Below are 27,355 nucleotides of genomic sequence, written 5' to 3'. Positions count from 1 at the left end.
TCTTATATATTATATATCTTATATCTATCCTTATATCTATCCTTATATCTAATATAATGAAACATATAAACGACTAAGAGGGTATACCTGTCGTACCTGATCGTATCTGACAAAGCAAGGGTCGATCAAGCACGTGCCCCACTCACCTCCCAGGCCACAGAACGGGGGCCTCCCGTGACCGGTTCAAGTTTTCCGTCGTCACGGTGACATCGGTACCTGGGTTACGCGTAACTTCTACTATATGGACCGTTGGTGTTTGATTGCGCCAATTGGTATCCTGTGAGGCTCTCAACTGAAATTCTCTTTTCCTTTGCGCGTTATTCGTCATATGTGCGTTACTTTGCTGGCCGAATCCCGCTGTATGTGGATTATTCGGCTGTCTGGTATTGTTTCTTGTTTGCCAAGCGATCGGCTGATTTTTGCCGGTAGCTTGTGTCTGTGCATACTGTATAAGATGGCCATACTTGCTCGTCGCAGTTGTTTTGTTAAATTTTTGCTTATTTCTTTTATATCCGCCCTTGAGTTTACGTTGTGATTACCGTTGCTGTTACCATAAGACTGTGTCGGATTAGATTGCCATCCGTGTTGTACTACGAATTTGTTGTTAGTAGTTGATCCGTAAATCTATGTGGCGCCATCTGCGCATTAACGGGCTTGAGTTGTACTGGTATCTCTTCATATACCAAATCCATTGACTCCGCTACAAACAGAAAGTATTCGGTGTCGTGTTTCGAAATGGTAATGAGATTTTCCCTTTTGTAGGCAGGAAGACGGCTCTTTAAAGTTTTCAGCACATATGCTTGAGATACCGGGTTCGTCCTGTGTCTGGTTCTACTCAAATATTTTCAAAACAGCCCCTTAAGCATCCATGTTTGCTATTAAATGGATCTGGGTAGAATACTTCACGTCCGAGCCTCTCTTGTACAGCCTCAGACCAATGCATATCCAGGCAGTCTCTCTCTAATTGTTCACAGTAGTGGTAACGTTCCACCATGTCCGTAGCCCTGTGTGTATCCATCAGCAGATCTAATGTTCTGGGCTTCGGTCCAGATACGAGATAAAACGTATCTAAATGCTCTGTTAAAGACCACGGGGTTTGACCTTTTCCCTTCAGAGATAAATACCGAAAACTGCCGATGCCTAATTAATCCCTCATCTGCAAGTAATGTTGACAAACACGCCGCGCTGTCAGGTGTGTTTGTGTTGACTTGTGGCATAGCACATGGCGATTGCCCTTGCTCGACAGGTACAGCTGCCGGCAAGTGTTGTTGCGTTCTGCAACTTTTGCTATTTTCCTTCGCCGGGCTAACCCCGTATTGTAGGTAACCAGTGAAAGTATCTAACCTCTCTAAAAGCGTGGGTTTGTTTCTGTCAAATGTTGTTTTGGAATGTCAGTAGCTTTAGCAATACAGCCTCGTAACCTTTCCTCTGCTTCCTTTAAACCTGAATCTATTTTAGCTAGAAGTTGACTTGCTTTCTCCTTCAAGACTTTCTTCTACAATATGTACATAAATTTAACACTGACAGTACCTTTTCATCAAGGATGCTGCCCTTATCCAGCATCCTGGCTTCAGCGTTTTCAGTTATTTCCCTTACATCTGCGCAGGCCGGGGTAGCCGAGCGGTTCTAGGCGCTACATTCTGGTACCGCGCGACCGCTACGGTCGCAGGTTCGAATCGTGCCTCGGGCATGGATGTGTGTGCTGTCCTTAGGTTAGTTAGGTTTAAGTAGTTCTAAGTTCTAGGGGACTAATGACCTCAGAAGTAAAGTCCCATAGTGCTCAGAGCCATTTTTGAACATTTACATCCGCACATATCTTATCTCTCTGTTTTTTGGCTAATTTTGACACTAAACTTATCTAATCATAGACTTAGCTTTTGTACTTCGGTAGGTAAGTTTTTGCATACGTCTTGCAACTCGCTGACTGCGTCCGTCACAATTTTTACAAACGCAGATTGCCTCTCCTCAATTTGAGAATACGGTTAACTAAGGTGTTGCAATTCATCCGCAAGTTGTTCCTGTTTAACGTCTACGAATAATACTTTTTTTCCGTTAACGTATTTATACTGCGGGACATGTCGGTGATTATTTCATGTTTTAGTTGTTTACCTAGCTCGGCCAAGTTCCCGGATAATTTGTCAGATAATGTAGTGCATATAGTTTTGCTCACCTCACTGATCTGTTGACTAATACTGCCCTTGAACTCGTTAAATACCTAATTTTGCTGTGTATGGTATTACATTTATTTTCCTGTCGTTTGTTGAACTGCTGTGTCATACGCTAAGTTGTTGTTTTACACTTTCCTGGAATTCCTGTTGTTTTGCAAACTGTTATTAGTTGCATGAGTTGTGTCAAATTGTGTGCGTCACTAGCATTTACATAGTCTCCTGTTCTTGCGTTCGCGACGTCGTGAGCTAATAATCAAAGGAATTTCTGCTGTCGCGCGCTTCAGTTTCACTATCTGAAAAAACGCTTCTCGGCGACAAATAAGAAATTCTCTCATCGAGTATCATGAAAGTGACGTTATGATTAATTACATTTTATAGTGGGACGCCAACCTCGTTGTTTTGGTAGCCATAGGCCAGTTCACGAGTTGGTGCGTTACCGAAGCTGTTGCCAAGCTCGGATTTCCGACGTCTTGCCATATTGCATTTTGTAATGAATTATCAACAATGGCCATTTTATTTGACTCAATTGTGAACAGTGTTTAACAAAATTATGATTAAAAGTTTTTCAAAAATGAGATTTTGTCTGTACCGGTACATTTAAACTAAAGTAAATTGATCTGCGTATTCACTAATGAATCTTATTTTTATCTGACACAGTCTTCTAGAATTTGATGACTTATCTTTCACTTAAATGATGACTTTATACAAATTTTCGTCCTTTCTATTGAAATTCAACTTCCGTAAGGGATATTAATTGGAAGGAAAGGAGATTGTCCACTGTCAGAGGGACGGCGCCAAGCGTAGCCATATAAGCATAGAGTGTAGTAATTTCCCGCCTTTACTGCTGAAACCAGCATTCCCGGCGCTCCTCGTTTGTAGGCAGAATTTAATTTTAATTCGCTCCTTCACTATTATTCTTATTTACAATCACACGGACATGTAACAAATACAACAAATGCTCATTAGTTTCTTGTCACAATAAAATGAATCATGTATCTCAATTCTTTTTTTTTATCTCAACAGTTGAAAGGTCTGTTCATATTCCGCTCGGCGCCGTCCTTTAAACGGTCGCCCTTAAATATTAGTAGAATGGGTGGGGGGACGAAATAATAGAAACTGGTTAATAATTGCTGCTTGAATAATAAAAAAATTAATAGGAAACAATAATTTTAAAAAACTGGAAGGTGCACATATCCTGGGGAATTTTAACTGGTACTAATATCAACAGACCTTCAAAGTCGATACATTTAAGATCAATATTCGTCATATAGAGTTACGTACTTCTTCTCATTTGTTCCATTGTGCGTAGAGCTAAGTATGGCAATACCGGTACAGGATCACCACTCCGCTGCTCACGCGAATTCCACTTGTCTGCTTCGAACCTCCAGATGTAGGATTCTAGGCGCTGGCAAACGATGAACAGGCGGGTGTTACTGGTGTAGTATTATTACGTTCGTATGGATGCTGTCGGATCACTCATTACTTTTATGATTCGCCTTTCTAATAGCCCATATAGCTTTCATTCTTTCGCTATGTACTTTCTTCCTTTCTTCTGACCACTTGGTCGCTGATCTTTTAGGGACTTCATTCTCTGGTTTTACCACCCACGTATTTATCTGCCCACGGTAAAGTTTCCTGTCTAGTATGTCCGATGTTCCTATCTGTGACTTTTGCAAGTCATATTTGACCTCTTCTATTCAAGAAATATTCTTCAGTTTTGTAGTGTATGTCAAAATCTTGTGAGTTAGCATTGAATATAGGATTCTGTGAATGTGTCCATAGAATTTATTGATGTAAATATATATGTGAATAGACTTTCCTTCCTAATAACTTTTACAACAGTTTTTTTAATATATGATTGTAATTCACATTTTTAAACAATACTGACACGGCGCAGCTTGTAATACGTCCGCCCACTACCACTTATAGGAACAGACAGGTGAAGATGTAGAAATTAATCAACTGAAGAGCGTATCTCTTCTCTTTTTTGTACCAAAACATTAACTCAGGCACAGAATAGCTCATTACCTTACCGAAAAAGTAAAGGATGATGAAGGAATAAATAATGTGATCCGTTACATGGACCATGCAGCCACATGCTCGCCGGGGTTGCGCTGGATTGAAGACTTTGCCCCAAGATACGGCAGGTGGCTGCGATTAGTAGAGGTGGCTTGCGGAAGCAATAGCAGCTGCCCGTTAGAAAAAGCCTTAGCTACAGTAGGGAGATGGAGGTAAGAGTCGCTGTAAGTTGACTACTTCATGACCAAACACCAAGGATAATGTGCATTCAACTGCCGCTCCTCTCTCCTCGTGCAATATTTTGGGACAATGATTTTCCCCAGTCCTCACTACATGCGTTGCATTATGACCCACTGATACGAGTGCTATTTTTTTTCACGACAATTTCGATGTGTAATAAAAACATTGAAGCATTTTCCAACAGTTGTGGTAGCGTGTATTAGCTTTCCTGAATTTTGATTACCTGAGCTGCAGGGTGATCGTCAAACAATGCCGAGGGAAGCATTTGTAGCGAGCTCTGACGTCGAACGGCGACAGATATAGTCCTCAGCTGTATGCTTACAGATAATACGCTTAATAGCCTCTTCTCTGTCCAACACCAGCATCTTGTCAGTTGGACGTAGTTCCCGCTAAAAATAAAGATAGTAGCTTCCACCCAGAATTTTTCCTTCCAGCTTGTAAGTGAGGGTAGAGTTTGAGTACGTGTGCCTCTAGTTTTTAGTGGCAGTGTGAATTAGTTTTTCCCAGCACGATAACACGAGTTCTAGGCCATCGTCAATTTTTGAGTTGAATTGTGTTTTAAGTAGTTCCTTGTGCAGCAGTATCCATGTAGTTGTGTGATTAGAAACATTCTCTATGACTAATTAGTAATTAGAACCATCCCTTGCATCAGTTTCCTAATCAAAATAAATAAAGTACGCTAACATAATCTTCCTCTCTTGCAACTGGACAATTTACACGTGGTCGGGTTTGCACTTGGGCTTTTTGTTCAGAAGAACTGGTGTTCGAGTCTCACAAAGGGCGCTGCCGTTTTGAATTTCCCGACAGTTCCTTGGTGGGGAGGTGGGGCAGGAGATCAGCACAGCCTTGGGACTGAGAAATTCCCGCCATCTTTGTAGCTCCTACCAATATTAGAAATTCTCACCGATAGTGTAGAGGAAGAGGGAGGGGTGGGGAGGGGGGAGGGGAAGAGGCAGCCAAGGGGACTCTCGTGCCATCTGGGAAAACACAATACGTCGTTTGTGGGTCGGGTTGGAGATTGGTGAGGGTAATTAATTGATCAATTTAATTAGTTTTCTCATCAGTTTGATATCAAATTGGAGTGATGCCGCCCTTATCTCACTACTTACATAACCTCAGTGTGGCCATTGCACTTATGCAGCATGACACAAGCGTCAGTGTGCTGGCTCTGAGCACTATGGGACTTAACATCTATGGTCGTCAGTCCCCTAGAACTTAGAACTACTTAAACTTAACCAACCTAAGGCCATCACACACATTCATGCCCGAGGCAGGATTCAAACCTGCGACCGTAGCGGTCACGCGGATCCAGACTGAAGCGCCTAGAACCGCACGGCCACACCGGCCGGCGAAGCATCAGTGGATGTTATAAAAATTATAAATTAATAGTATATATATCAGTTTCCAGCATTGCCTAATCTTAACCAGTATCAAATATTAACATCACCAGCTTACCTTGAAATCACTCCATACTACAGGAAATAAAACCATAGGAAACATAGCCTGAATAGACGAAATAGTTTTAGAATGGATAAACCAGCTATTGTTTCACTCTTTTACTCTTATATTCCAGATCAATATACTGACGACCAAGCAATTATTGTTAACACTGAGACTAATCTACCAATTGCAGCAAACCCCGTCCGAACTAAAAGTTTTGAGATTATCGTGACGATGATGATGTTTGGTTTGTGGGGTGCTCAACTGCGCGGTCATCAGCGCCCGTACAAAGTCGCAATATTTTCACTGTCCAATTTTGTTCACAGTCCAATGAATGATGAGGATGTTGATGAAACGATGAGGACATCACAGACACCCATTCTCCGGGCAGAGAAAGTCCCCAGCCCAGCCGTAAATCGAGCCTGAAGTTCTTAGATGGATTTTATTCCTAGCTTATAAGCGACGTCAACCCAGTAACTACGGCGTAAGGTTTAACTCACAAGTGTAAACTACAGACAAGCATCACACCAGTTAGATGTGAGTAGGGAGTGCTAAGTCGTGGATGTGAGGCCGTACTGTGTCAACATTGTGTCGCACCTAAATGGAGCAACTTCTCCAATTCTGGTTTTGAAGAGACTCTCATGAGTGTTTTAACTGAGAGGAAAGTGTGTTCACATATTGCTTCGTTCGTCTTTACTTCAGAATGAAAGCAACGGTGCATGGACACCCGTCGCAACTTCATTAAAATGTCACGGGTAATGAGACTTGGTATTGCAGTACAAACATTCCACAAAACGACTAAGTTCATAAATTCAAGTTAAGGATCAACGCTTTGTCAATACAATCGGAACTGAAATCAATGTGATGTGCTAGTTGAACAAAACCCCAAAGGAGGACTATTCTGACAGTTCCACCTGGTTTGGTGAATGGTTCGTGCAGTTCACTCATGTCGTGGGAGTGTGGGAGTGGGAGTGGCACTGAAATCAATATGATAGTTCAACAACACCCCCAATCCACATTCACCTACTATGTTTCCTTCCCTCCCGTTTCCTACTCTCGAGTTCCAGTCCCCCATGACTACTAAATTTTCGTCTCCCTTCACTACCTGAATAATTTCTGTTATCTCATCATACATTTCATCATTTTCTTCATCATCTGCAGAGCTAGTTGGCATATAAACTTGTACTTCTGTAGTAGGCATGGGCTTCATGTCTATCTTGGTCACAATAATGCGTTCACTATCCTGTTTGTAGAAGCTTACCCGCACTTCTATTTTTTTTTAATTCATTATTAAACCTACTCGTGCATTACCCCTATTTGATTTTGTATTTATAACACTGTATTACCTGACCAAAAGTCTTGTTCCTCCTGCCACCGAACTTCACTAATTCACACTATATGTAACTTTAACCTATCCATTTCCCTTTTTAAATTTTCTAACCTACCTGCCCGATTAAGGGATCTGACATTCCACGCTCCGATCCCTAGAAGGCCAGTTTTCTTTCTTCTGATAACGACGTCCTCTTGAGTAGTCCCCGCCCGGAGATCCGAATGGCGGACTATTTTACCTCCGGAATATTTTACCCAACAGGACGCCATCATCATTTAACCATATAGTAAAGCTGAATGCCCTCGGGGAAAATTACGGCTGTAGTTTCACCTTGCTTTCAGCCGTTCACAGTACCAGCACAGCAAGGCTGTTTTGGTTAGTGTTACAAGGCCAGATCAGTCAATCATCCAGACTGTTTCCCCTGCAACTACTGAAAAGGCTGCTGTCCCTCTTCAGTAATCACACGTTTGTCTGGTCTCTCAACAGATACCCCTCCGTTGTGGTTGCACCTACGGTACGGCCATCTGTATCGCTGCGGCACGCAAGGCCTCCCCACCAACGGCAAGGTCCATGGTTCATGAAGGGGGGGGGGGGGGCGTCAATGACCATAGGTCACAATAAATCAACACACTCATTGTAACTTGGAGTACTTTTCCTGTATGCGGCATATTGGATACGGGGCCTTTTGAAACTCAAACATTGCGGCTCCCGTCATTCGAGCAGCAACAATTTGTTCACTTTCAAATTCACTCAGCTCCAACTCGTGCATTCACAACTACACAGAACACTGTTCCGGCGGCTACTGCAGTGTACTGAGGACACTGAAGAGGTGCCGTTGGTTTTGAAAACAACAGCACAACCCGCAGGCTTGTCTAGCATCTGCATTTATGTTGAAGGCTGAATTTCATGCCGTGTCTCCATACTTTTATCAAACCTCAGTAAAGTAGGCGTAACGATTTAAGCGTAATACGTAAATTAGACGACGGCGAATATGATGATAATATCTCTTGGGTTACCTACGGGTGGCCCATGAAACATTGTACTCACTAACCCGATAATAAACTACCTGGATCTGATGCGTCATTTTTCGTGCAAGACTTCTATTTCTAGCAAGAATACGTTCCCTGATCGTACCCACCTTGTAGGACATAAAAGACATAAAGAACTCTGATATGTATATTAAGTTTTCTAGGACCGAAGGGGAAATTTAGAAATACTGTCTGTAATATACCGATATCAAAAGAATACATGAAATATAGCAAGTACACTATCAGAGCTTACTACAGTATCAGACTGCAACACAGTACTCGTGTGTGTAACGTTGCATTAGGTTGATGCATAAATTCATTGCGTTTTGGTGTTGCATGTTATTCCGGTTGCTGTAGGTTCATTTATTGAATATAATTTTTTTATTAGTAATCCGCTGTTGCTATGTGATTTTATACACTGAAGAGTCAAAGAAACTGGTACACTTGCCTAATATCGTGTAGGGCCCCCGTGAACAGTCAACACTCAGAAGAGCCGCAACACGACGTAGGATGGACTCGAATAATGTCTGAAGTAGCGCTGGAGGGAAATGACACCATTAATCCTGTGGTCCATCAATCCGTAACAGTATGAAGGGAGTGGAGATCTCTTCTGAACAGCACATAGCTAGGCATCCCAGACATGCTCAATAATGTGCATGTCTGGGGAGTTTGGTGGCCAGCGGAAGTGTCTGAACTCAGAACAGTGTTTCCTGGAGCCACTCTGTAGCAATTCAGTACCTGTGGAGTGTCGCATTGTCCTGCTGGTGTTCCTCACGTCGGAATTCACATTGGGCATGAAATGCAGGTGGTCAGAGACAGGATTCTTGCGTACGTTTCAGAGTCGCATCTTGACGTATCAGTGGTCGAATATCAGTCCAACTGCACCCACCCTACACCATTATAGGGCCTCCACAAATTTGAATAGTCCCCTGCTGACACGCAGGGCCGATAAATTCATGAGGATGTCTCCATACCCGTACACGTCCATCAGCTCCATACAATTTGAAACGAGAATCGTCTGACCAGGCAACATGTATCCAGTCACCAACAGCCTAATGTTGGTTTTGAAGGGCCCAGGCGAAGCGTAAAGCTTTGTGTCGTGCAGTCATCAAGGGTACACGAGTGGGCCCTCGGCTCCGAAAACCCATATCGATGATGTTGTGTTGAATGGTTCGCACGCTGACACTTGCTGATGGCTCAGCATTGAAATCTGCAGCAACTTGCGGAAGGGTCGCACTTCTGTCTCGTTGAACGATTCTCTTCAGTCGTCAATGGTCCCATTCTTGCAAGGTCTTATCCGGCTGCTGCGATGTTGGAGATTTGATGTTTTACCGGATTCCTGATATTCTCGGTATACTCGTGAAATGGTCGCACGGGAAAATCGGCACTCCATCGCTACCTCGGAGATGCTGTGTCCCATCGCTCGTGCCTTGACTATAACACCACGTTAAAACTTAGTTAAATCATGATAACTTGCCGCTGTAGCAGCAGTTACCGATGTAACAACTACAGCAGACACTTATTGTCTTATATAGGCGTTGCCGAGCGCAGCGCCGTATTCAGCCTGTTGACATATGTCTGTTTTTGAACAGGCATGTTTACACCACTTTCATTGGCGCTTAAGTGTATTTTGTCATGTGGAGGTAGTGAGTGGAGCTACAAACGCTACAATATGGAGTGCCAAGTAGATAAATCGTAACATTTCCGACATATTCTTCTGTTTGAGTTCAATAGAGGGAGGACAACAGCGGAGTCAGCCAGAAACATTTGGGCCATGTATGAGGATAATGCCATTGGACAGGTTACGACAAGAAAATGGTTTTCTTCTTTCTACGCGAATCGTTTTGATACTAGTGGCTCTCCACGTTCTGGAAAATCTTCGGAGTTTGATGAAGTTCGTTTAAATGCATTAATTCACAATGATGCACGTCATTTGTGCTCGAGAACTGCTAAGTGTGATAAAGTATGATCAGGCCATCATCGTGCGAAATTTGCATGCAATGAGTAAGATTCAAAAAATCGAATGTATGGGTACCACATGCTCTAAGCCAAAATCAAAATATCTGTGGGTGGTCTGATGCTGGTGGTCGTAAGTGTATATCTGCTTACTCATCATCATTTGGTTCGTGAACAGTGCCGACAGTTCCTATCGTGTACCGTTACCGTGGAGTATTGATTTAAGTGTCAGAAAGTCGTTTCTGAAAGCATTTGTATGGAGTGTAGCCATGTATGGAAGTGAAACATGGACGATAAATAGTATAGACAAGAAGAGAATAGAAGCTTTCGAAATGTGGTGCTACAGAAGAATGCTGAAGATTAGATGGGTAGATCACATAACTAATGATGAGGTATTGAGTAGAATTGGGGAGAAGAGGAGTTTGTGGCACAACTTGACTAGAAGAAGGGATCGGTTGGTAGGACATGTTCTGAGGCATCAAGGGATCACCAACGTAGTACTGGAGGGCAGCGTGGAGGGTAAAAATCGTAGAGGGAGACCAAGAGATGAATACACTAAGCACATTCAGAAGGATGTAGGCTGCAGTAGGTACTGGGAGATGAAGAAGCTTTCACAGGATAGAGTAGCATGGAGAGCTGCATCAAACCAGTCTCAAGACTGAAGACCACAACAACAACAACCGTTATTGGTGACGAGAAATGGAATCTTTATGATAACATAAGGGAAAAAAAGGAATGGCTGAGTCCAAAGAAAGCAGTAACTCCACAGTCAAAGACATGCGCGCATCTACAAAAGGTAGTCATCTAATGGAAGAGAAACGGTGTGGCCTACAAAGAATTGCTTTTCCGAGGTGCAGCCATCACTGTAGACATTTATTACCAATAAATACGACGTCTTGCAGACGCAATCCTAGAACAGCGACGAGGACGATTGCGTGATGTGACCGATGCTACTCCACGATAACGCCTGCCCGCATTCTGCTAGACTGACAAAAAACATTGTAGAGGAGTTGGCTTGGGAAATCATTCCCTTATTGAACTGTTCCTGTGCATTCATATTTTCTCCTTTTCCGTTCTCTCTCGAACAACTTTAAATGAGATTTCTTTCCGTATGGAACACGCTCCAAACATGGCTCGATGCTTCCTTCGCCTTAAAACTAAGTGATTTCTACAGTCGCTGAATCGAAAAGTTGCCCGAGCGTTGTAGACTACTGTGTGAGGTGAAGTGGAAAGGCCGCGCGGGATTAGCCGAACGGTTTGGGCGCTGCAGTCATGGATTGTGCGGCTCGTCCTGGCGGAGGTTCGAGTCCTCCCTCGGGCATGGGTGTGTGTGTTTGTCCTTAGGATAATTTAGGTTAAGTAATGTGTAAGCTTAGGGACTGATGACCTCAGCAGTGAAGTCCCATAAGATTTCACAAACATTTGAAAATTTTTTTTTTTTTTTTTTTTTTTTTTTTAAGTAGAAAGTTACTCACGACCAAAGTCTACGAACTTAAGCAGCTACCAAATATTAACCGAGTCCAGTTGTTTATGACCATTTCAGGACAGTTCTGTAAGGGTTTTACTTTTTACGTTAAGGAATTTGTTACACCTTTAGTGTCCTTAATGAGAATGGAAACCTCTGTTAGGAATTTCGTTTTTGCATTTTGACAAAATTATGCGTAATTTCTGTTAGTTCCATTGGTACTTATTCAACATAGTCATTGTTTTCATTGCTTGATTATGTGTATTCCTTTGCAGTTGACTGTTCTCTTAACTTTTAAGGTAAACTGGGGTTTCACGAACTTCCTGTGCACACCACTTATGGGAATTTCAGAGATTTTACTAATAGGCTACAACCACCAACAGACCGATCTGTTACAGGGACTAATGGTTAATTCAAAACGACTTGCAATTATTCTGCACTGGTTGATAGTATTTTTGGGTGGCCTCGTACAACATTCTGTCAAATTCTGCTAATTCTGTTCTATTCTGTCGTACAGGGGCGTCAGATTGTCAAAATTCCGAGCTGATTGGGGGGGGGGGGGGCTGGCGGTAATGCTCCATGCTCCAAACGTTCTCAATTGGGGATAGATCTGGCGACGTTGCTGGCCAAAGTAGGGTTTGGCAAGCTCTAAGACATGCAGTAGAAACTGGTCGTGTAATCTGACCATGTACAGGTTTGCATTATCGTACCCAACACGTCCGTATAACAGCACCATACACTTATCCACTAGTTCTGCAGGTGTCACAGTATTTGGTGTCAAATAATAGGGCAAGAATCACGAAAGAGTACTCTACATGTAGAATATCTTGCATCGGGGTCTGTGAAAGTTTACTGTCCGCCAGAGGAGATGGACCTGGATGGTCGTTAGAGGACATGGTATCGCAAAGCGCTGCGCAAGAATAGCAAACGTGCCACCACTGTCACCTGTGATGGTCAGTCAGTTCTGTACTCACGTTGATTTTCCAGTTTACTGTCATTGGATGTACTACGGATTATTCGATACAACCTTGCATTACACTTGGTTCTTCTTTCTGGTCGCGTATCGGATTCTGTCTCACTTTGCTCTTTGTTGACATCGTCGTGGCGCAGATTTCACTTTGTACCTCGCTGCTGCATGATTGTTGCTTGTCCTGTTCTGTGTCTCGTCCACTGTCAGTCACCCGTATTTAGCACTTAGCTTGACTACCGTTTGGTCTGTCTGGCTTATTAGGTTAGTGGCAAAGTGTTTGCCTACCATGCAACAAGTTTTGCGTTCGATTGCGGGTCGGGTTGGAGATTTTCTCCACTCGTGGACTGGTTGTTGTGTCGTCGTCGTCATCATCATCATCATCATCATCATCATCATCATCTCATCATCACCGACGCTCCAGTGTGGCGTCACCTGGAGCAAAACGTGCACCCGGTGGCCGAACATCCCAGGACGTGGCCTATCGGCCAACAATGCCACACGATCATTTCGTTTTCACCTCTTAGTGTCATGTTTTCTTCCTCATGCAGGCTTTCCCTCTTCACGCTTCACCCTTTTCTCTCCGGCGTTCTGACGCGTGCGTTGATATCTGGCTACTCGCGGATACGGCATTGGCGAAGAGGAAAAGAGATTTCGTTCGGTAGGATGTACGCTAAATACGTTTGCCTGCTGGGGAAACAGCAGGAACTAATGCACCAACAGCAGTTACAAATAGACTAGTTACAAAAGTCGTTTCAACTTAAAGAAGGCAAACTCCAGCGCACGAGGCCACTTTGCTGCAGGTCTCGGCGCGCCCCACGATCGACACCTCCATACGTCCCCGTCGTTTCCGCCTTTCACTGACATTACACATGACTCGGATACGTATTTGCGTGGACTGAAGTAGCATTTCAGGTCGATTCAAATGGCGTACGATTCATTTTAAACATGTGTGTTACTATCTGTTACTCGTGGCTGTGCTCACGTATCAGTACTTGGGCTATGATGTGTCACGGAGATTAAGAAAGATATCGTATGTGCAATAACGTCAGTTGCCCCCGCGTGTGTGCCTAGTTCGTGATGTGACCCATCCCCCAACTGCCCCAATGGAGGATGACGCGGAAACAGCAGCGTCATTGCTGAGAAGTGCGTGTGGAGGAGTGTGGATAACTGTACATAATACAAATTTAATAATTTTTTCTTGAATTTTGTTGACTGATATAAGAAAATACTTTCATACTTTATATCGCCCCCTTACCAGTCCCTTTTTGTTGTGACCTAAAGTGGCCTATGTTCTTCCTCGGGGTTAAATATGTCTCAATACCAAATTTCATTGGAATCTGTTCAGGTGATTAGTTGTGAAAAGGTAACCGACATTTGGCTATTAGTGCGGAGGTATGCTAACCCTTTCGTGGTTGATGGGTCATATATGTCCCACTAACTTTGAGCGCCAGTTCGAGTGTCGGGATATATGTTACCCAGCTCTGCACGGTGCTGCCATCTAGGGATGACTGTACTGAACCTGAGAAAAAATCGGGACTGCACTGCAAAGGCAGGAGTGCTAGTTCTGCAAGGTTCACAGAAGAGCTTCTGTAAAGTTTGGAAGGTAGGAGACGAGATACTGGCAGAAGTAACGCTGTGGGGATGGGGCGTGAGTCGTGCTTGGGTCGCTCAGTTGATAGAGCACTTGCCCGCGAAAGGCAAAGGTCCCGAGTTCGAGTCTGGGTCCGGCACACAGTTTTAATCTGCCAGGAAGTTTCATATCAGCGCACACTCCGCTGCAGAGTGAAAATCTCATTCTGAGAACAAAAGTTGTTTGCACTGTTTGTGCTGTACCACTTTGTGCCACACGATGTTTTTCCAAGTTTCATGGCATGTAAAGTTTTGTAAGTATTGGTCATGTATCATGAAAACTGAAATGTAATGAATATTTTTTACACTGGCGCTACACAAATAAAAAGATTACATGCATGTATAATTTGTAGTTATTTTACTCTCCACAAACTCCAGTTTATGGCTAAAAAAAATAATATTACAAAATCAGTCAGCAGAAAAGGTATCTCGCGTTGGTTGATGGGACATATGTGTCCCACTTCCTGTTGTGAAAAAATGGAGAACTTAAAAAATATTTTGGTGGTAAAAATATAATAATGGGACTGAAAAGAAAACCTTATCACCTTAATATTTTAAAAATCTGTAAAAAATGAATTTTATCCATGAAAGGGTTAACCAAGTCGATGATTCTACAAGAACTTAATTCTCGCTGGTACGTGCTGCTGTGCCCGCATATCAGCAAAATGAAAGTAAACGTGCGTATGGCTTTAGTGGCCGGGAAACACTGTTTGCAATTTTCTGCCTCCTGTTTGTCTTTTTATTTGACGCCATTTTGACGACTAGTGTGTTGATAGTGATAATGTGATGAGGAGAACACACAGACGCAATCCTGAAGAAAGAAAATTCGACCCGGCTGGGAATCGAACTCAGGACTCCGTAATTGAGGTTCAGCACTGCTAGACAGAAGACCATGAACTGTAAGTAGTTTTGTTGTCATGAGTGATCATGACAGTACCAAATTAAAATGTGGAGTTTCCAAAATTATCGTATATGTTAAACTGACGAAGAAAGAAAATTATTTGTAGTTCAGTACAATACAAATTTTATAATATTTGTACGTGCAATAACGTCAGCTGCCAACATGTGTCTGCCTGTTACTTGTGGCTGCGTTCGATTCATAATCAAATGCAGCCTGACTAAAAGCCTTCCACGTTCTACGTGTAAGGACATGACGTCTCTCTGCTTGTCGTATGATATTAAAATGAAACCGACGTTGTTGGTCGTCAAAGGTTTCGGAAGCTATAAGAAACGCGTGACGATACGTTCCTAAAATGCAACGGGCTTGTAACTGATATTATGAATTGAGTTTGGTGTAAGAGGTGTTTTCATTACGTTGAGTCGTAGTATGTGGAACACATCAAACAATAAAGGCATTTCTCACAACTATCATAAAGCTCAGAAGTCAAAGAGTAAATATCTTCTCGAAAGAGTAATTATTGTTTCACACTTCGCGTTATATTTTCCAAATCAATAAATTTCTTGTACAACAGTTTTTTATAGTAACCTTTGTCCTTCCTCAGGGTTCAAGCTACCTCTTCGCCAATTTTCATCAAAATCGGTTAAGCAATTTAGTCGTGAAAGCGTAACAGACAGAGTTACTTTTCTAGGAACCGCCTGGTGACAACGAAATCGCGCAGTGGACTTTGGCTTTTATTCTATGAAGAATGTTATTTATGATTTGTTTAGTCTTTGGTTTTGTTCTAGGACTATGCCTTTTCTTCGTATATCTTGGCTTTTGGGATTGTTCCAGTTCTTAACGACATGCAAAAATAAAGTTATATACTTGAACGCATTACCCTCTCTCGAAAATAATTATTAATTAGCCTCAGTGGCTTTAGTGGTGACTCCAAACACTGAACATAAAGAAAATGACGATATACAAACAAAGGAATTCAGCGACTTCAGAAAGTTCACGGAGGAATGAAGAGATGCAGACCGAAAACCTTCTATAACAGATACATGAACAACTCTGAGACGCCTATTACTCCAACGTCAAACACGCGTGCGGCCGTTCAAACCAACAGCCCGACGGAAAACAGGCAACACGTAAAAATTCGAACACAGCAGTTCCTGCCGGACAAACTGCAACTATGGTTTGCAATGATTGTGCTCACGTTTGCCCAAAGCAAGATCCATAATGAGCAGACGAAGTTCGCGATAACGGTGAATGCTCTGGATACTCGAGCAGCAACCGCAGCAGAAGATATAATACTCCAATCTCCAGCAGAACGACCGTACGCGGCGTTGAAAAATGTATTACTCACCAGAATACGTAAAACGTTAAATCAACGCACACGGCAGGTGCTTAAAGAAGAAGCTATAGGTGACAGGACACCGTCGGAATTTTGGAAGCATTTGCGGGGTATCGTCAACGCAGAAGAATTGTCAGATGCGACGCTCAGACACATCTGGCTAGATCAGTTATCAAGCACGTTAGAAGCTGCACTAGTAACTCGTGAAAAACACAACATGCAGAACCTTTTGTAGATAGCAGACAATGTCCATGCAGCAACAGGCAATCGGCAGATGGCTTGCATGGCGATCTTTAACGGGAAAGAAGCATCAGTAATCAGAATTAGATTTTCACTCTGCATCGGAGTGTGCGCTGATATGAAACTACCTGAGAGAATATAACTGTGTGCCGGCCCGAGACTCGAACTCGGGACCTTTGCCTTTCGCGGACAAGTACTCTGCCATCTTTATACATATATATATATACGATGACCTCTATAAAATAAAATATTTCTGGGAAACGCAAATAGTGGACTTTTTTTACATAGTAGAGAAAAAAATTTCCTGCTTCTGTCAGTACAAAACAATAACGGACCACGTTGCTCTTCTTGGGCGCGTACCTCGCTAATCCCGTTATACCTCGCGTTGGTGTTGGGTACGTCTTCACGTGTGGTGGTGGGTCCTCTCCACTATCCTGGTCCTCTCTTGTTCTAATACTTACAGCAAATAATTACATTCTCCTACCCGGGACACCCCAACCGGGTGGGGGATCAAGCAAAGCATTCCCTAAAAAAATTTGCGTAATATGTTCGATATCTCGGATGTCTCATAAGCTGTGAGTGATGTTCTTGTAGTAAGGCCCAAAAGTCGAGTGCATTCTTACTGCCGTCTCGGAAAAGATAAAGCACAGTCAAACCTCGGATCCAAGTCACTGCGTTTGTCTTTGTTCGGGGATAATAAGTCATATCTGAGAGAAGTAGTGGTCCTATTGCTTGCGGACCCACCCGAAGGAGGAAGGCACTTATTTTTTGGACCTAACACCACACGTCCGCCGAAGGCCCGCATATCAGGCGATGTTCCTCTGTGTCTAGGCCAGGAAGAAGTATGACCGCCTTCATCCCATGCCATTGACCACTTCGTTTGCCTCAGTTGTGTCCACTCCTTCCGCGGTCTCCTCACCCCTATCCTGTCCCCCCTCCGCCTCCTCCGCCCATCAGGGGGCTCTGCCTCCGCCTCCCAAATCCCTCCCTTCCAAATCCTCCTCCCCCGTGGCTCCCACCCCCTCTGCCCCAGGGGCCACCCTTCCTCCTCCTCCTCCCCCCACGCCACCTGAGAAGCGATCCTCTTCTCAGGCGTCCATCGGGGAAACGTTCCGGACCCCAGCTTCTGAGGTCCGGCGTTCCAAAACGGACCCCGCGCGTGAAGACCTTCTTCGGGTCCAGCCCACCATCCCTGTGCCTCCTCGGCCTTCCAAGAAGGCCTCCAAGAAGAAGTCTCTATCCCCCTCTCCACCCCGGCGCGTTTCGTCTGACGCTTCATCCGTGAGTCGCTGCTCCCGGCCGTCCTCAGTTTCGCCGGGACGCTCTGCTGCCAGGCGCTCCGCCGGCCTTTCGTCGGCAAATGATGCGGCCCCTCCTACACAACCAGGGACCCCCCCTGCGGGTCCGGGGATTAGAATAGGCCCGCGGTATTCCTGCCTGTCGTAAGAGGCGACTAAAAGGAGTCCATCCCCCTCACGGGGGTAGTTCGCGCCTGCGTCCGGAGACGGACGGTTCCACGACCTATCATCGTGGTCCTTTTGGTTTTTTCACTTCTCGTTTCTTCCTTCCTTTTGTTGGTTCCTTTCTTTGCTCTTCTCCACCTCACTGTCTTCCTTACTCTTTCCCTTGCCTTCTCCTTGCCTTCTCATTGCTTTTTTCTCCTTGCCTTCTCATTGCCTTTTTCTCCTTGCCTTCTCATTGCTTTCTTCTCCTTGCCTTCTTATTGCCTTCTTCCCCTTGCTTTCTCATTGCCTTCTTCTCCTTGCCTTCTCTGGTCTCTGCCTCGGCGTTTGAGACAGTCTGTCTTCTTTCTCCCTCTCTCTCTTCTTTTTCCTCTTCTTCCTTCCTCCCTGTGCGTGCCTGAAGGCCGACCCACGCGTTCGCACGCGTAGCCGGTGACGGGGTAACGCGTAAGTCCCCGCCCTGGGTAGACATGTAAGGCACGCGCGTACCCCCTGGTAAAGGCCAGGCCCGGGGAGGGGTGATTGCCTGAGCTGATACCTTCTGACCATGCCGATTGGTCCCTCCGTCTGTTTCTCGGGAGGTGTGACCTGAGGTGTAAACATTCACCTAAGGCGGGAGTGCCCTCTGAGAGGGTCCCCACAAGGAAGGAGCGCGCCATCGGAGACGCTGGCAATCATGGGGGATTCCTCCGCAATGGATTCTACTCCATCTCTTTCGACTTCGACCCAAAAACGGAAACGTGACCAGCCAACAGTGACAAAAGTACTACCGCCTGCCCCACAGTTCCTCGTAGTTTCTCGAACTGAGGACGGAAAGGATTTTTCCTCTGTCAACCCTTTCGTTATTCAGAAGGGCGTAGATGCCATAGCCGGATCTGTCAAATCCTGTACCAGGTTGCGTAACGGCACCTTATTACTGGAAACTGAGAATGCCTTTCAGGCACAAAAACTGCTTCGGGCCACCCTCCTGTACACGTTCCCTGTCCGGGTGGAGGCCCACCGAACTTTGAATTCGTCTCGTGGTGTGGTCTATACTGGCTCCCTCGACGGATTGACTGACGAGGAGCTTCAATCATTCCTCGCTGAGCAGGGCGTGACGGCTGTCCATAGGGTCATGAAAAAGGTCAACAATGACCTTGTACCGACCCGGACAATTTTCTTGACCTTCGATAGTGTTAAGCTGCCATCGCGCATCAAGGCGGGCTACGAGGTTATTTCTGTTCGCCCCTATATCCCGACACCTACGCGCTGCTACCAGTGTCAGCGTTTCAATCACACTCGACAGTCTTGTTCCAATGCGGCTAAATGTGTCACCTGTGGCAGGGATGCCCATGAGGGTGACTGTCCACCTCCGTCTCCTCGTTGTGTGAACTGTCAGGGTGACCATGCAGCATCCTCCCGCGACTGTCCTGTCTATAAGGAAGAACGCTGTATCCAGGAAATTCGGGTCAAAGAGAAAGTGTCCACCTCGGCTGCTCGCAAGCTGTTTGCTAGTAGGAAGCCCACGCTGCTCCCAGCGGGGAAATACAGTACTGTCCTCGCCTCTCCTCGGACTACCCGGGAGGTAGCAACCCAGACATGCGATCTGACCTTCAGCACCACGGTCGTCCGTTCGGCCAGTGCTAAGATCGCGCGGTCGACGTCTCCTCTTCCTCCCATCACCCCACAGACACGAGCACCTTCTTCAGCTTCTGCTAAAACGAAGACACCGAAGTCAGATGCACGGGCCTTCAAGAAGGAACCATCCCGTGCAGACTTCCTCCGTACCTCGACCTCACAGCCTTCGACCGGTACTTCCACTACACGTCCTTCCAAAAAGGCGCATAGGAAGCACAGTTCTCCTTCCCCGCCACGGCGCATTTCTTCTCTTGCGCCACCCAGCGGCTGCCGCCCCAGGCCGTCATCCGTTTCGCCTGGCCGCACCGCTGGTCGCCGTACATCTGGCCGTTCACTGGCGGAGGAAGCTCCCCCTCCCGGCCATCCTCCCGAGATGGCCGATGACCCTATAGACCCAATGGACGATGACTGTCCGCCTACTGATAGCGGCGGCAGTGCTCGCTCGAAGCCAGGCCCTAAGCGGCCTTCGAGGTGACCACTTCTCTCATCTTTCTTTTCTTACGATGGCACTTATTCACTGGAATATTCGCAGCATTCGCTCCAACCGAGAGGACTTGAAGTTGCTGCTCCGCTTGCACCATCCGCTTGTCGTAGCCCTCCAGGAAACGAAGCTACGCCCATGCGATCAAATTGCCTTGGCACACTACACCTCTGTGCGGTTTGACCTACCCCCTGTGGTAGGTATCCCAGCTAATGGAGGGGTTATGTTGCTGGTCCGGGATGATATTTACTACGATCCCATCACGTTGCACACCGGCCTGCAGGCAGTTGCCATCCGCATTACTCTCCCCACTTTTACGTTTTCCTTTTGTACCGTTTACACTCCATCGTCATCTGCCGTTACCAGGGCAGACGTGATGCAACTTATTGCTCAGCTACCTGCACCATTTTTGTTAACTGGAGACTTCAATGCCCACCATCCCCTTTGGGGCTCTCCAGCATCCTGCCCGAGGGGCTCCTTGTTAGCAGACCTTTTCAACCAGCTCGATCTTGTCTGCCTCAATACTGGCGCCCCTACTTTTCTTTCGGACACATCTCACACCTATTCCCATTTAGACCTCTCTATCTGTACTCCCCAACTTGCACGCCGGTTTGAGTGGTATGCACTTTCTGATACATATTCGAGCGACCACTTCCCGTGTGTTATCCATCTCCTGCAGCATACTCCCTCTCCGTGCTCCTCTCGTTGGACCATCTCCAAGGCAGACTGGGAGCTCTTCTCTTCCAGGGCTACCTTTCAGAATCAAACCTTCACAAGCTGCGATCGTCAGGTCGAACACCTCACGGAAGTCATTCTCGCTGCTGCTGAATATTCCATCCCTCACCCTACTTCTCCTCCACGTCGCGTACCGGTCCCCTGGTGGACCGCAGCATGTAGAGACGCTTTACGTGCTCGTCGACGTGCTTTACGCACCTTTAAGCGCCACCCTACAGTGGCGAATTGCATTAATTATAAACGATTACGTGCTCAGTGTCGTCGTATTATTAAAGAAAGCAAGAAAGCCAGCTGGGCTGCTTTCACAAGCACCTTCAACGGTTCTACTCCTTCTTCTGTTGTCTGGGGTAGCCTGCGCCGGCTATCTGGCACTAAGGTCCACTCCCCAGTTTCTGGCTTGAAGGTCGCGAATGAAGTCCTTGTGGCCCCTGAGGCTGTCTCCAATGCCTTCGGCCGCTTTTTCGCAGAGGTTTCGAGCTCCGCTCATTACCACCCTGCCTTCCTCCCCCGCAAACAGGCAGAGGAGGCTAGGCCACCTGACTTCCGCTCCTCGAATTGTGAAAGTTATAATGCCCCATTCACCATGCGGGAACTCGAAACCGCACTTGGCCGATCACGGTCCTCCGCTCCAGGGCCTGATTCTATTCATATTCAGATGCTGAAGAACCTTTCTCCTGCGGGTAAAGGTTTTCTTCTTCGTACATACAATCGCATCTGGATTGAGGGACATGTTCCCGCATGCTGGCGCGAGTCTATTGTTGTCCCGATTCCTAAGCCGGGGAAGGACAAGCACTTGCCTTCCAGTTATCGACCTATCTCGCTTACCAGCTGTGTCTGTAAAGTGATGGAGCGAATGGTTAACTCTCGATTGGTTTGGCTGCTCGAGTCTCGACGCCTACTTACCAATGTACAATGTGGATTTCGAAGGCGCCGCTCTGCTGTTGACCATCTGGTTACCTTGTCGACCTTCATTATGAATAACTTCTTGCGGAAGCGCCCGACCGCGGCTGTGTTCTTTGATTTGGAGAAGGCTTACGACACCTGTTGGAGGGCGGGCATTCTCCGCACCATGCATACATGGGGCTTTCGCGGTCGCCTCCCTCTTTTTATTCATTCCTTTTTAATGGATCGACAGTTTCGGGTACGTGTGGGTTCTGTCCTGTCCGACACCTTTCGCCAGGAGAATGGGGTGCCACAGGGCTCAGTTCTGAGCGTCGCTCTCTTCGCCATCGCGATCAATCCAATAATGGATTGCCTCCCAGCTGATGTATCAGGCTCCCTTTTCGTGGACGATTTTACCATCTATTGCAGCGCGCAGTGTGCACGTGTCCTGGAGCGCTGTCTTCAGCGTTCTCTTGACCGTCTTTACTCCTGGAGTGTCGCCAATGGCTTCCGTTTTTCTGCCGAGAAGACGGTCTGTATTAACTTCTGGCGCTACAAAGAGTTTCTCCCACCGTCCTTACGACTCGGTCCCGTTGCTCTCCCAATCGTGGAGACGACCAAATTTTTAGGCCTTACCTTTGACAGGAAACTTAGCTGGTCTCCACATGTGTCATGTTTGGCCGCCCGTTGTACCCGTTCTTTAAATGTCCTCCGTGTTCTCAGTGGTATGTCGTGGGGAGCGGATCGAACCGTCCTACTTCGTCTATATCGGTCGATCGTCCGCTCCAAGCTGGATTATGGGAGCTTCGTATACTCCTCTGCACGGCCATCCATCTTACGCCGCCTCAACTCCATACAACATCGGGGTTTACGACTTGCGATCGGAGCATTTTATACCAGTCCCGTAGAGAGTCTTCATGCTGACGCTGGCGAATTGCCACTCACCTACCGGCGCGATATACTGCTTTGTCGGTATGCCTGTCGGCTACTGTCAATGCCCGACCATCCGTCTTATCGTTCCTTTTTTGACGACTCTCTTGACCTTCAATACGGGTTGTATGTCTCTGCCTTGCTACCCCCTGGAGTTCGCTTTCGTCGCCTCCTTCAACACCTTCATTTTTCACTCCCTGCAACCTTTCGAGTGGGCGAGAGCCGCACGCCACCTTGGCTCCAGGCTCAGGTCCGCGTTCACCTCGACCTCAGCTCGCTCCCAAAAGAGGTCACCCCCGGTTCGGTCTACCACTCCCGTTTTTTGGAACTTCGTTCGAAGCTCAACAACATGACTTTCATTTATACAGATGGCTCTAAGACCAATGACGGGGTCGGGTGTTCCTTTATTGTCGGGGCACAAAGTTTCCAATACCGGCTCCATGGCCATTGTTCGGTCTTCACAGCTGAGCTCTTTGCCCTCTACCAGGCTGTTCTTTACATCTGCCGCCACCGACATTGTGCTTATGTCATCTGCTCAGATTCCCTGAGCGCCATCCAGAGCCTCAGTGATCCGTACCCGGTTCACCCTTTCGTACACCGGATCCAACACTCTCTTCAGCAGCTGGTGGACGTCGGTACGCGGGTTAGCTTTATGTGGGTTCCTGGCCATGTCGGTATCCCTGGGAACGAAGCTGCAGATGCCGCGGCCAAGGCTGCGGTCCTCCAGCCTCGGACAGCTTCTTGTTGTGTCCCTTCGTCCGATTTTAGCAGGGTCATTTGTCGGCGCGTTGTGTCGCTGTGGCATGCCGATTGGGCTGCACTTACCGACAACAAGCTTCGGGCCTTAAAACCTCTTCCCGTGGCTTGGACGTCCTCCTCACGCCCTTCTCGGCGGGAGGAGGTCGTTTTAGCAAGGTTAAGAATTGGACACTGCCGGTTCAGCCATCGCCATCTGCTGACGGCTGCGCCGGCGCCGTTCTGCCCATGTGGGCACTTGCTGACGGTTAGACACATTTTAATGTCCTGTCCTGATCTTAACACACTGCGCCTCGATCTTAACCTGCCTAATACTTCCGATGCCATTTTAGCGGATGACCCACGAGCAGCTGCTCGTGTTCTTTGTTTTATCAATTTGACACACCTCGCTAAGGACATTTGATGATGTTTTTTAATCCTATGCCTGTCAGTCTGTCTTTTATTGTGTTTTCCCTTTTAGTTGTTGTTGTCAACTTGTGCCTCGCGGTGCATTCTTAGAGTAGTCAGGGCGCTAATGACCATTGAAGTTGTGCGCCCAAAAACCACAAAAAAAAAAAAAAAAAAAAAAAAAACAACCAGGGACAGTGGCCGCAGCTGGCGACGAGTCGATGGAACCGGATCCGCCTCCCGTCGGTTGTAGCGTTGTTCCCTCGCAACCTGGCCCTCCGCGGCCTTCGAGGTGACCAGCTCTTCCCCCGTCTCGTTCCCCAAACTTTTTTAATAGCGATGGCGTTGTTTCATTGGAACATAAGAGGTATTCGATCTAATCGGGAGGAATTACAACTGCTCCTCCGCCTGCACTGTCCGCTCGTCCTTGGTCTCCAGGAAACCAAGTTGCGCCCGACTGACCGTATTGCCTTTACCCACTATACCTCGGAGCGGTATGACCTCACCCCTGTGGACGGTATCCCAGCTCATGGTGGGGTCATGTTGCTCGTTCGGGACGATGTCTATTACCATCCCATCCCATTGACCACCCCACTCCAAGCAATAGCTGTCCACATTACTCTTTCTGCTTTTACTTTTTCAGTTTGTACCATCTACACTCCACCGTCATCTGCTGTTAGTCGGGCTGACATGATGCACCTGATCGTTCAGCTTCCCCCGCCGTTCTTATTGTTTGGCGACTTCAATGCCCATCATCCCCTTTGGGGCTCCCCTGCATCCTGTCAAAGAGGCTCACTCTTGGCGGATGTCTTCAACCATCTCAATCTTGTCTGCCTCAATACCGGCGCCCCGACTTTCCTCTCGGACTCTACTCATACCTACTCCCACTTGGACCTCTCGATCTGTTCTACCACTCTTGCACGTCGGTTCGAGTGGTATGTCCTTTCTGACACCTATTCGAGCGACCACTTCCCCTGTGTCGTTCGTCTCCTGCACCACACCCCATCCCCACGTCCTTCGAGCTGGAACATACTGAAAGCTGACTGGGGACTTTACTCCTCCCTGGCGACCTTTCCGGACCACAATTTTCCCAGTTGTGACAGTCAGGTCGAATACCTCACGGCTGTTATCATCAATGCTCCCGAACGTTCCATTCCTCGTACTACTTCTTCTTCACGTCGCGTTTCCGTCCCCTGGTGGAACGAGGCTTGTAGGGACGCTATCCGTGCTCGACGACGTGCTTTACGCACCTTTCGCCGCCATCCTACGTTGGCGAATTGTATTGAATACAAACGACTCCGAGCGCAATGCCGTAGAATCATCAAAGACAGCAAAAAAGCTTGTTGGGCCTCTTTCACCAGCTCCTTTAACAGTTTTACTCCCTCTTCCGTCGTTTGGGGTAGCCTGCGCCGGCTGTCGGGCAATAAGGCCCACTCCTCGGTACCTGGCCTGACCTTGGGTAATGAGGTCCTTGTTGATCCTGTGGCTGTCTCCAACGCCTTTGGCCGCTTTTTCGCGGAGGTTTCGAGCTCCGCCCATTATCACCCTGCCTTCCTTCCCAGGAAAGAGGCAGAAGAGGCTCGGCGACCTTCCTTCCACTCGCTGAATCTGGAAACTTATAATGCCCCTTTTACTATGCGGGAACTCGAACGTGCGCTTGCACTGTCCCGATCCTCTGCTCCGGGGCCAGATGCCATTCACGTTCAGATGCTGGCACACCTTTCTCTGGCGGGCAAAAGCTTCCTTCTTCGTACCTACAATCGCGTCTGGACCGAAGGTCAAGTCCCCAGGCGTTGGCGTGACGCCGTTGTTGTTCCTATACCCAAACCCGGGAAGGGTAGACACCTTCCTTCTAGTTACCGCCCCATTTCTCTTACAAGCTGTGTCTGTAAGGTGATGGAGCGCATGGTTAATGCTCGGTTAGTCTGGATTCTTGAATCTCGACGACTACTTACTACTGTCCAATGCGGCTTTCGTCGCCGCCGCTCCGCTGTTGACCACCTTGTGACCTTGTCGACATTCATCATGAACAACTTTTTGCGAAGGCGCCAAACGGTGGCCGTGTTCTTCGACTTGGAGAAGGCTTATGATACCTGTTGGAGAGGAGGTATCCTCCGCACTATGCACAGGTGGGGCCTACGCGGTCGCCTGCCCCTTTTTATTGATTCCTTTTTAACGGATCGAAAGTTTAGGGTACGTGTGGGTTCCGTATTGTCCGACGTCTTCCTCCAGGAGAATGGAGTGCCTCAGGGCTCCGTCTTGAGCGTAGCCCTTTTTGCCATCGCGATCAATCCAATTATGGATTGCATTCCACCTAATGTATCAGGCTCTCTCTTTGTCGATGACTTCGCGATCTACTGCAGCGCCCAGCGAACATGCCTCCTGGAGCGCTGCCTTCAGCGTTGTCTACACAGCCTCTACTCATGGAGCGTGGCAAATGGCTTCCGGTTCTCTGAAGAGAAGACGGTTTGTATCAACTTTTGGCGATATAAAGCGTTCCTTCCGCCATCCTTACATCTCGGTCCCGTTGTTCTCCCATTCGTGGACACAACTAAGTTTCTAGGGCTCACGTTGGACAGGAAACTGTGTTGGTCTCCACATGTCTCTTATTTGGCGGCCCGTTGTACACGTTCCCTTAATGTCCTCAGAGTTCTTAGCGGTTCATCTTGGGGAGCGGATCGCACTGTCCTGCTTTGCTTGTATCGGTCCATAGTCCGATCGAAGCTGGATTATGGGAGCTTCGTCTACTCATCCGCTCGGCCATCCCTCTTACGCCGGCTCAACTCCATCCACCATCAGGGGATACGTCTTGCGACCGGAGCCTTCTACACTAGTCCAGTCGAGAGTCTTTATGCTGAAGCTGCAGAGTTACCATTGACCTACCGGCGCGACATACTGCTGTGTCGGTATGCCTGCCGGCTGTTGTCTATGCCCGACCACCCCTCTTACCAGTCCTTCTTCGCCGATTCTCTCGACCATCAGTACGGGTTGTATGTGTCTGCCCTGCTGCCCCCCGGAGTCCGCTTCCGTCGCCTGCTTCGACAATTGGATTTTGCCCTCCCTACCACCTTCAGAGAGGGTGAGAGCCCGACACCACCTTGGCTCCAGGCTCCGGTTCATATTTATCTCGACCTCAGCTCACTCCCGAAGGAGGGTACTCCGGCTGCAGTGTATTGCTCACGGTTTGTCGAACTTCGTGCTCGCCTTGCCGGTCACACCTTTATTTACGCCGATGGCTCCAAAACTGACGATGGTGTCGGCTGTGCCTTTGTCGTCGGGGCCGCCACCTTTAAATACCGGCTCCTCGACCAATGTTCCAGCTTACGGCCGAGCTTTTTGCTCTCCATCAGGCCGTTCAGTATGCCCGCCGCCACCGCCATTCATC

This window comes from Schistocerca piceifrons, chromosome 6, assembly GCF_021461385.2.
Source record: "Schistocerca piceifrons isolate TAMUIC-IGC-003096 chromosome 6, iqSchPice1.1, whole genome shotgun sequence".
NCBI lineage: Eukaryota > Metazoa > Arthropoda > Insecta > Orthoptera > Acrididae > Schistocerca > Schistocerca piceifrons.
Note: the sequence above shows the minus strand (reverse complement) of the source record.